We start from the raw sequence: 11,872 nt of genomic DNA, 5'->3' as shown, positions 1-11,872 counted from the left end.
TTCTGTTCTGAAAATTTGGTGTTCAATGCTTGGAGGACATTTAGGCATTAGAAATATACCAAAGGAAATTTGGAGATTGTTGTGTGGTGGAGACTGGAACTGCAGGATCACACAAGATAAATGGTAGCTGAAGCAACAAGAGTGGATGATTACCCTTTGGAGGTAAAGGAGAAAATCTTCAGAGGTAAGAGAATCTACGTGGAGAAGACTTAAAAGCCAAGCCATATAGAACTGGTTCAAAGTTGCCTGGACAGATGAATTTCCATCTTAGGATTTTTGTATAATCTTTTCCTGTGCCTATAATTCTTTCCTCCTGTGTGTGTGTATGAGTATGTTCGTGTATACAAGTGTATATGATGTTTTCTTATTGTCACTTTTCTCCATTTAAGTAAGGCATCTCCTTAGAGAAAGCTTCTTTGACTTCACAAACCAAAACAGTAATGTACTCTCACATCACAGAGATCCTCCATGTCTGGTTTCATGTTGGTTTCTCATGATTAGAACTGTCTGGCACATCATAGGCATTTAGGCAATTTACGTTAAATGAATTCATAGCCTCTGTACATTGTAAACCATTTTGTATTTTTATTCTTTTGTAAAAGTCAAAATGTAAATTCCATTCACATAAACTTTAGAGAATTAAATGATATAGCTCTAACATTTAGGTATTGGGTTGTACTGGTTACCTGACTTGATTTATCATGGATTTTTTGCCCACAAGTGCACAGCAAATAAAAGGCATCAACTCCTTAGCTAACAATATGTTTTCTTCTTTTGTCTTTGATTTTTGTAGATCTTACAGAGTAATTTCTGGCCAGTGATTCTGGCTTTCTCCAACCTTTTCATTTACCACCTCTGCTTCCTCACTATTTTTATTTTCCTTCACCATTTTATTCTGGTCTCTCATTGTTTTTTTCCTCTTTATTTTTAGAGCGCTTTAGATTGCATAAATGTTACATCGAAAATATAGACGATCCCCATGTACCCCACCTCTTCCCCCTCCCACACTTTCCCCCATTAACAACATCTTTCGTTAGTGTGGTAATTTTTTGCCATAATTGATGAAGACAGTTTGAAGCATTGCCAAAAACCATGGTCTACTGTTTACATTATGGTTTACACTTTGCATCACACAATTCTATAGGTTCTGACAAAACTTACAATGACTTGCATCCATCATTGCAATGACATGCAGAACAGTTTCAATGTTCCCAAAACACCCCCCATGTTTTACACAGTCTTCTTTGTCCCTCCATACAGAATTTCTAGTGACCATTGTCTCCATATCAATGAAAAAAAATCTTCCATTATTAGAACTATGGTAATATGTTAACTTTAGTCCACCGTTGTATCTCCCTCACCTGTGTTTGTTCTATCTTCAGTTTTCAGGATTTTAGGATGGTGATGCCCACTCTGCTTCACAAGAGAGGTGGCCCAAATCCCATGGGGCAGATGGATGGAAATGTCCCACCTGAAGTTGTAGACACTTTCTGTTGTTTGGGATGGGCAACATCCATCATCATCCCTTCGCTAGCTGTCCTGTGTGAGTCTGATGCACTGGAGAGTAGGTGTTGGCTGCAACCCTACTGAGATTCAGGGCACAACCCACATATGAACAGCCAGAAGAATTTAATTCTCTAGGACATACATCCAACTCGCATAATGTCAATTATAGTTTCAACTAAGAGGAGTATTATAATTATTGAAACTAAAATGAAAATTCTCTTCTGAGTTGTCAGATTACTTTTCTGCCCACTTGGAATGGATATTTAATGGACAACAAACTGGAAATAACACTTCTGAAATTGATCTAAGGAAATTGAGTTGATTTCTTTTCAGGTCTATACTGCAAAACTGTCACTTAAATAATATGCCAGCTGGAAAAGTCCTGGAGGTTCTGCTAAAATCTGAAAAGTTTTGCAGAATATTATGACCAAAATGTCATTCTGGAATGAGATATTTCTCCAAAATCATTTTTTTTTTAAGCTACCCTGTTATATTAAGCATTTGGGGAAAAAAACCTTAATGAGTTGTTCTTAAAATATTGTCTTAAGAACTATCAAAGCTAATTATAAAGACAGATATGAAATATGCAGAAGTTACAAAATATTAAATTAATTTATCCAGTATAATCAATGTCATAATTATCACCCTCATAGATAATGCAATCTGGTGAGTGCCTCTGAAGAAATAAGTACATTGAACGAAATGTCAAAGTTTTTTCAGAAATGTTTATTCTCCTTTCCAGAATATTTTGAGTTATCATATTGATTGTGTTCATTTAATCAATAGGTTTTAAGAACTCCCAAATGCCATTAAATCATACAAAACACTTGAAAGTCTGCTGGGTGATAACATAAATGTTTTTCCTTATATTTCCCTTCTTTATAGAGATCCTGTCTCTAAAGAAAAGAAATAAAGATTTCTTAGGTAATGGGGCTATGATATTTTTGCTTTCTCTGTAGCATTTCTGCCAAATCTCCTACTAGAATTCTTTCCCTCATCCGTTAGTCCCCTCATCTTGGAATCAACCAGGTATATTTTGCTCCCTTGTCCCAACTAGCTCCTTAAGAGTTGTCTTGATCTTGCCTGGGGACACTTGATTTAAGGCCTGGTGACATCACTTAGAAGGAGGTCTTTGTGATTATCTCAGAGTCTTGTCCTCAAGCACCTTTGCACCTCGTGAGAGAGAGTTGCTGATTCCACCATGAAGATGGGCAATCAAAGAATAGCAAGCACTTACTTCCGTGGGGATTTTCCAGTTTTCCAGACCTGCAGGGCCTCCTCTTTGTGATGAATTTCTTCTCCCATGTGACCATCCTAACTGCAAATCTGTCCATAAAGGCAACCATCAAGCTCAGTCACAACCTTCACATCCCAATGTACTTCTTCCTCTGTGGTTTGTCCCTTTTAGAAACCTGTGCCACTGTGGTAATCATCCCCCGCATGCTGGTGGACTTGCTGTCAGCAAGATGATTTCTCTCCTTGAGTATGTGACACAGATGTTGTTCTTTCTGAGTTTAGGAATGAACAACTGCTTCATCAGGACCTCCATGTCCTATGACCATTACACTGCCATCTGTAACCTGCTGCACTATTCCATGCTGATAACTAGAAAGGTCTGCTTTCAGCTGATGATGGCCTCTTGGGTGTTTGGTTTTTTGGTGTCCCTGTGCATCATGATCATAATATTCAATTTGTCATTTTGTGACTCCAAAACCATCCAGCACTTCTGTGACATTGCACCTGTTGTCTCCCTTGCTTGTGATTCTACTTCCCTTCATAAAGTAGTAATTTCTGTACTCTGTGCCTTTGTGCTGTTGGGCAGCTTTATTTTAATTATGATTTCTTATGTCTTCATTGTATCTATCATTGTGAAGATGCCTTCTGCCAAAGGTAGGTATAAGACCTCTACTTTTTCCTCCCACCTTACTGTGGTGTCCATACACTATGGATTTGCTTCCTTTGTTTATTTGAGGCCAAAGAACAGTGACTCATTCTGTGAAGACAAGCTGATGGCTGTGACATATACAGTGCTGACACCTCTTCTTAACCCAATTGTTTACAGTCTAAGAAACAAAGAAATGCAGCTAGCCCTAAGTAAAGTAGTAGGAAATGCAAATAGTTTTATTCATCATTTAGCAAATAAAACAACCCAGGAATGTTTAGAAAATGTACAGAGATTTGATAAGTAAAAGCAGAGAAACAGGAATACTTCTAGTATAAAAAAATAACATTAAAAAAATGTCTCTCTCCTTCCTTGCCCCCTGCCCAGTTGTCTGCTCTCTGTGTCCATTCGCTGTGTGTTCTTCTGTGTCCATTTGTATTCTTGTCAGTGGCATCCAGAATCTGTGTCTCATTTTGTCACGTCTTCTTGCTGCATCAGCTCTCTGTGTGTGTGGCGCCATTCCTGGGCAGGCTGTACTTTTTATGTACTGGGCGGTTCTCCTTATGGGTGCACTCCTTGTGCATTGGGCTCCCCTGTGCAGGGGACACTCCTGTGTGACACGGCATTCCTTGAGCACATCAGCACTGCATGCGGGCCAGCTCATCACACAGATTTGGCCCAAAAGATAGGGTCTACCACATGGAGGTCCAAGGTTCAAACCCAGGGCCTCCTGACCCATGTGAAAAATAACTTTTTGTACAAAGCAACTTATTGTCTAATTGCCACATATATTCTGGCCTCACCATTTTCCTAGTAACAAACAACATGCAGTTTCAAAATATTTTTAAATGTTATAACACTCACACACATTTATGTAGTAAACGTAACAAAGCATATTTTGAAACACATTAATTCATATAGCAGTTGACTTTGGAGAATGAAGAAAATAATACTAAGGAGGGAAAGAAAGAAAGAATAAGGGAGAGGGAAGGAAAGAGAGAGGGGGGAGGGGAGGAGGGAAGGGAATGAGACAGTGAGAGAAAGGAAGGAACGAAGGGAGGAAAGGAGGGAGGGAGGGAGGAAGGAAAGAAGGAAGGGAGGAAAGGTGAGAGGGAGCAAGAGAGGGAGGGAAAGAGAGAAGGAGGGAAGGAGGAAATATTAATAGTTAATTTAAAAGGGGAGAAAGCAGAAACACACAAAGTTAGAATAGAGAATGAGGAAATGACCACAATACAGAGACATTACAAGCATTTTAAAAGAATATTTTTGTGATTGTTCATTTTGTGCATCTTGGCTTGGTTATGATGTCCAGTTGTCTTCTCAAACACTGGCCTCGAAATTACTGTGGAGGTATTTTGTAGATATGATTAGCATCTGCAATCAGTTTACCCTAAGTAAAGGAGATTACTCCTGATAATATGGTCCTCATCCAATCCACTGGAGGGCTTGAGAACAAAGAAATGAAGATTCCAGGAAGAAGAAGAAATTCTGCCTCTATACTACAACAACTGCTCTTGAATTTCCATCCAGCTTCCCCAACATCACTCTTACTGGAATGTCCAGCCTGCTGATCTGCCCTACAGATCTCAGCCTTGCCAGCTCCCACAATTTTGTGATTGTCTTTCTTGAGTTTCCTCTTAAAGACCAATTTATTTATCTTTTTCTTTTGTTGCTAGTGCTTTTGATTTCTTATCTAAGAATACATCCCAAATCTGAGGTTAGAAAGATTAACCCCTGGTTTTCTTGTATGAGTTTTATAGTTTTAGCTCTTACATTTAGATCTTTGATCAATTTTGGGTTAACTTTTTATACCGTGAGGCAAGGATCTAACTTCATCGTTTTGCATGTGTCTATCCAGTTTTCCCAGAATCATTTCTTGAAGGAACAGTTTTATCCCCATTGAATCTTCTTGCACTTTGTCAAAAAATCTGTTGATCATAGACATATAGATTTATTTGTAGACCCTCAATTCTATTCATTGATCTATATGTTTATACAAATGCCTTAATACTCTGTCTTGATTAATGTTGTTTTGTATAATATTTGAAATTGGAAAATGTGAGTTCTTCTACTTTGTATTTCTTTTCCAAGATTGTTTTAGTTTTACTGGGTTCCTTGTAATTCCATATGAATTTTAGAACCAACTTATCACTTTGTATTAAGAAGCCAGCTGGGATGTTGCCAGGGATTGTATTGCATCTGTAGGTCAATTTTATGAGGATAGCAATCTTAATAATATTAAGTCTTCCGATCAATGCAAGTGGGATGTTTTTCCATTTATTTATATCTTCTTTAATTTTTTTGAGCAATGCTTTATAATTTTCAGATATGTTTTGTACTTCTTTTGTTAAATTTATTATCAAGTTTTTATTCTTTTTGATCAGAATATAAATGGAATTGTTTAATTTCATTTTCATACTATTTGTTGCAAATGTAAAGCAATGTAATTGATTTTATATCTTGATATTGTATTTTTCAATCTTGCTGAACTTTTTACTAATTCCTATAGCTCTTTTAGTATATGCATTTTTCAAATCTATTTTTACAAAATCATATTATCTGCAAAGAGAGATAATTTCATGTCTTTCTTTCCCATCTGGATGCCTTTTATTTGTCTTGCCTTATTGTCTTGCCTAAGAATAGAAGTGGTTACAGCAAGCTTCCTCATTTTGTCCTTGATCCTAGGAAAAAGTATAGAGTCTTTCATCATTAAGTATGATGTTAGTGGTAGGTTTTTCATAAAAGCCCTTTTTAGGTTGAGAGAGTTTCCTTGTTTCTGTATTAAAAGGTGTTACATTTTGTTAAATTCTTTTTCTATGTCTATAGAGATGATCAAGTGGTTTTTGCTTTTTATTCTGTTGACATGGTATCAATTGTTTTTTGCATATTATTCCAACCATGCATTTCTAGGAGAAATTCCTATTGTTTTTGTGTGATTGTGTTTATATGTTGCTAGGTTCAATTTTATAATATTTTTATGAGAATTTTCTATCCATATTTAAAAGATATTAGTCTATAGTTTGGCAATGGCATCATTGAATGAGTTGTGAAGTGTTCCATTCTTTTCTATTTTTTGGAAGAATTTGTGTAGAATGGGAATTAACTCTTCTTTAAATGCTTGATGTAATTGAGCAGAGAAACCATCTCTTTCTGGGCTTTTCTTTATGGATAGATCTTGATAATTAATTCATTACTTCTTAATTAAGTTCAGATAGTTAATGTCTTTCTAGTAATTTTTTCCATGTCATCTAAGTTGTCTAATGTATTTACATAAAATTGTTCATAGTATTTTTTTATTTGATAAGTTGGGATTTTACAAAACAATCATGCATGCTCTAAAAGATTCCCATATATTGCCCCACCACCAACACCTTACCTTACTGTGACACATTTGTTATAATTGCTGAAAGAACATTGTCATAATATTACTGCTACCTATAGTCTGTAGCTTACATTTTGTGTATTCTTTCTTACAAACCATTCTATTATTAAAACTATGTATTTATATTTGTTACAGTTCATGAGAAAATGTTCTCATATTAGTTCTCTTAACGACAGTTCCATCATTCACGATGGGGCTCACTGTTTTATACAGTCCCCTGCCTTGTATACTCCATCCAAAGGCTACCCTCAGTGCCATGTGTTATCTTCAGCTCAGTCGATTTCAGAAACATTTCCCTTATTACAAAAGGAAAAATCCCATACTGATTTATATTCCTCGTCATTGATCCTTAGCATTGATATAGTACCTTCTTTGCCATTGTAAAAATATTGGAATATTATAGTTAAGAACAGTCTATACATTACATTTATTGTATTTTCCCATGTATCTCGATATTCTTAACACCTTGTAATAAAGGAACATTTTTGTGTTTGTACTATTGCCCACAATCATAATCTACCACTGAAAACACTATGTTATGCAATCCCTACATTATCCTCTAGCTTTCTTTCAATTGACCTTAACCTCCAAAATAACCCCATTATACTCAGTATAATTTGTTACCATCAACCCTATCCATTTCCCCACATTTACAATCCACCTAATTAAACATTGTGTATACATTTGGCTTCAGCTCTCCCTTCTCAACCACATTCTGCCACTAATATCCTTTACTCGAGTTTACTCATCATACTTAGATCATATTAATGAGATCATGTAATATTTGTTCTTTTTATCTGGCTTTTTTCACTCAACATAATGTCCTCAAGTTTCATCCATGTTGTCATATGCATCCCAAGTTCATATCTTCTTATTGGTGTATAAAATTCCATTGTATGTATATGCCACATTTTGTTTATCCTGTATCAATTGATGGACACTTGGAATTTTTTTTCCTTCTTTAAGCATTTGTTAATAATGCCACTGTGAACATCGTTGTGTAGCTGTCTGTTCATGTCCTTTCTTTCAGTTCCTCTGAATGTATTCCTTGTAGTGGGATTGATGAATGATATGGCAGTTCTATACTCAGCAGCCTGAGGAACTGCCAAACTATCCTCCACAGAGGCTGCACCATTTTACATTTCCACCAGCACTGAAGGAGTGTTTGGATTTCTCTGCATCCTCTCTAGCACTTGTAATTTTCTGGTTTTTTTAAAAAATCATGGCCCCATGTAAGGAATGAAATGATATATTATTGTAGATCTACATTTCCCTAATAGATATGCTTTTTGGCCATAAGTAATTTTTCTTTATAAAAATATCTATTCAAGTATTTTGACCACTTTTTAATTTGGTTGCTTGCCTTTTTATTGTTGAGTTGTATGGTCACTTTACATAAAATGGAGATCAAATCCTTATCAGATATGTGGTTTCCAAAAATTTTCTCCCATTGTGTAGGCTGCATTTTCACCTTCTTGACAGTCCTTTGATGCACAAAAGTTTCTTCTCTAATCTTTCTTTTTTTTTTTAATTAAAAAATTTTTTAAAGATGTAGATTACATAAATGTTGCATAAAATTATAAGGGATTCACTTATGACCCATTCCCTCCCCCTCTCTCACTTTCCCACATCAGCAACATCCCTCATTTCTGTGATACATTTGTTACAACTGATGAACACATATAGAAGCATTACTACTAACTATGGACTACAGTTTACATTATTGTTTACACCCTTCACTGCAAAGTTTTGTAGGTTTTGACAAAATATACACTGGCCTGTATCTGTCATTGCAATGTCTTACAGGGCAACTCCAATGTCTCAAAAATGTCCCTATATTACACCTATGCTTCCCTTTCCCATCATTCAGAACCTCTGGTGCCAGTGCCTTTGTATCAACGATGAGAGTTCTCTAATCTTTCTTATTTCTTTCTTTCTTCTCACTTTGGGATCAGTTTGCTGTTCTTTTTCTACTTTCTCCAGATGTGTAGTTAGGTCTTCAATTTTAACTCTCTTCTTATTGAATGTATCATTGAGGGCTATAAATTTCCCTCTTAACACTGCTTACACTGTATGCTGTAGGTTTGGTATGTTGTGTTTTCATTTTCATTCATCACCAGATATTTACTAATTTCTCTTAAAATTTCTTCTTTGACCCACTGATTACTTGAGAATATGTTTTTAATCTCTATATATTTGTGAATTTTTCCATTTTCCCATCTGATTTTGATATCTAGCTTCCTTCTATTACCATCAGAGAAAGTGCTTTGTATAATATCAATCTTTTTAAATGTGTTCAGACCTGTCTTGTGACCCAATATATAATCTATCCTGGAGAAGAATCCATGAACAGTCAAGAAGAATGTATATCCTGCTGTTCTGAGTTATATGCCCTATAGAGGATCAGACCAATATGCCAAGCCCTCAATCTTAATGCTTGTTCTTATGAAACTTATTCCTGTAAAAATGAAACGTGGCCTACTTATAATTAATGCCTAAGATTTACTTCCTGAAAACCTCATTGTTACTCAAATATGGCCAGATTCAGCAGATAAACTAACTACCTTCCTCACAATTTGGGACATGACTCCCAGGGATGAGCTTCCCTGGCACAGAGGAATTATTACCAAGTGTTAATCATCGATGCATCTGGAAAAAGACCTTGACCAAAACTGTGAATCATTAAATACAAAAGTGTTTTTATAGTTAAGAGATTTCAAAGTGAGTCAGGAGATTATTTCAGAGGTTATGCTTATTCAGGCCTCAGGCATAACTCACTAACTGCCACAGTAAACAAAGTATCAAGCAAAAATATTCCCAAGGGCTTTAGGGATTTTGAGACACTCTAAGCATGGCAAACAACCTCATGAAATCAACACCCCCTTGGTGGGCTTTATTTTGGAATCTATTTCCCCAATACAACAAAATCATTTACAATTTCCTGGCATATGATTATTATACCCCTTTTATTTGAACCTATAATTATCACTCTACCCATTAAATGTATATCTCAGAAACTTAAATCTTTAGTCTGTTCATATTCCAATTTAGCCCTGAATATCAGCAGAGTTGCAGTCCACACCTACTCTCAAGGTTTTCAGACTTGCCCAAGAAAACTAACAAAATGATGATGATGGCCAAGTGCCATCCAAAAAATAAGGAGTATCTACAACTGCAAGCCAAACAATTCCTTCCATCTGTCCTGTAATATCTAAGTCACCTCTCAATCTGAAGCAGTCAACATGGTTATCATCCCAAATCCCTCAAGATTGAGGAATTAACAAGATTGAAGATGAGTTCTTGTAGCCACAGACCAAAGTAGATATATTGTTATTGTAGTTACTTTCATGTGGTAAGGAAAGAACTTGTAACATTGATTTAAAGAGGGAGGTTAAATTACCAGAGGTTCTAAGAGGAAGGGAGGGCGAATAGGTGGAACACAGGACATATTTCAGGCATTAGAACTGTTCTGTATGATATTGCAAGGACAGATAGTTGACACTGTGCATTTTTCAAAGCCTATAAAATTGTACAATGCAAAGTGTAAACCATAGTGTAAACTATAGACCTTAGTTTGTAGACATGCTTCAATATGGGTTCATCAACTTTAATAAATGTACCACACTAATGTAAGATGCTAATAATAGGGGAAAATGTGTGTGTGTGTGTGTGGGGGGGTGAGGTCCTATGGAATCCCCTATACTTATGATGAAATTTTTCTGCACATCTAAAACTTTTCTAAAAATAAAATTTATTATTACAAAAGAATTGATAATAAATACATTATTGTTTTGTAATATATACATACTAGGTAATATAGAAGAAAGTTGTCCTGGGCAAGTCTGAAGAACTTCACATCAATATAAAATTTGAATGGCCATTTTTTCCCCTCTGTCAGATATATTTAATCAGAACACTTTTTATAAGATGAAATGGATGTTCAGCTTTAGGATGAGAATGAAAATGTGACTCTGCAGGAATGAATGAAGAGAATTTTTCATGGTAAATGTCTCTTATATAAAAACTTCATACTCCTTTTAAAACTTTTAAAATACATATATGACTTATTAAAGCAAAAATTATAACATTGTCTTCGGGGATCTTTCATTCATATAGATCAACACCTGCAACATGTGAACAAGTAGGGCTATATAGGTGCCATGTCTCTGTGCTTTATGTAACTTGGTAATATATTAATTCTATAAGGGCACATATTCTAATCCTGAGAGAACTCACTGAAGGTAATACAAATAGGTATACTCAAAATGCCAATATATTAAATGGAATTTTAAAGATATTCAAGTAATACAAGCAAAAGTGTAAAAGAGGATGAGAGGACAAAATACAAGCAGATAAAGGGCATCTGTGAAAAACCTTAGCTAACATCATTATTATTGGTAAAATATTAAATGCTTTTCCCTCTAAGCATGGAAAAAAGAGGAGGGGACCCCTCTCACCATTTCTATTCAACGTTTTAATAGAGGCCCAAGTCATTGCAATTGGGAAAGTGAAGATATTTAAATGAAGTAAGGTCAGTTAAGAAGTAAAAATGTCTCAGTTGCAAATAATAATTGTTTGTATAGACAGTTCTGAGGGATCACTGAAATATACATGAGAACTGATTTAGTAAGCTTGCAGGATATAAGGTTTGTATATGAAAATGAATTAAATATTGGATACTTAGAACAAATTATTAAAAAATAAAAGAGAAATCTATGTAAAATATGTCAAAAAGCATAAATTAATTAGAAATAATTTTCTGAAAGTTCATGCCAGTACTCTCCACTGAAAATTAAAGGACCCTTTTTAAAGGAAATAAAAAGACTTAATAAATGGAAAGAGATATACCATGTACATGGATTGAAAGACTCAATATTGTTAAATGTCAATTCTCCAAAAACTGGTCCACAGATTCATTGAAATTCCTATCAAAATTCTGGTAGGATCTTTTGTAGAAATTTATAAACTAGTTCTAAAATTTATAGGGACATAAATACTATCTTGAATAATGAAAACAATTTTAGAAAGAGAGAACAAAGTTGGAATATTTGCTATATCTAATTTCAAGACTTAACATAAACCAACAGTCATTAAGACAGTAT

This window comes from Dasypus novemcinctus, chromosome 10 (assembly GCF_030445035.2).
Source record: "Dasypus novemcinctus isolate mDasNov1 chromosome 10, mDasNov1.1.hap2, whole genome shotgun sequence".
In the NCBI taxonomy this organism is placed as follows: domain Eukaryota; kingdom Metazoa; phylum Chordata; class Mammalia; order Cingulata; family Dasypodidae; genus Dasypus; species Dasypus novemcinctus.
This window is presented reverse-complemented; position numbering follows the sequence as displayed.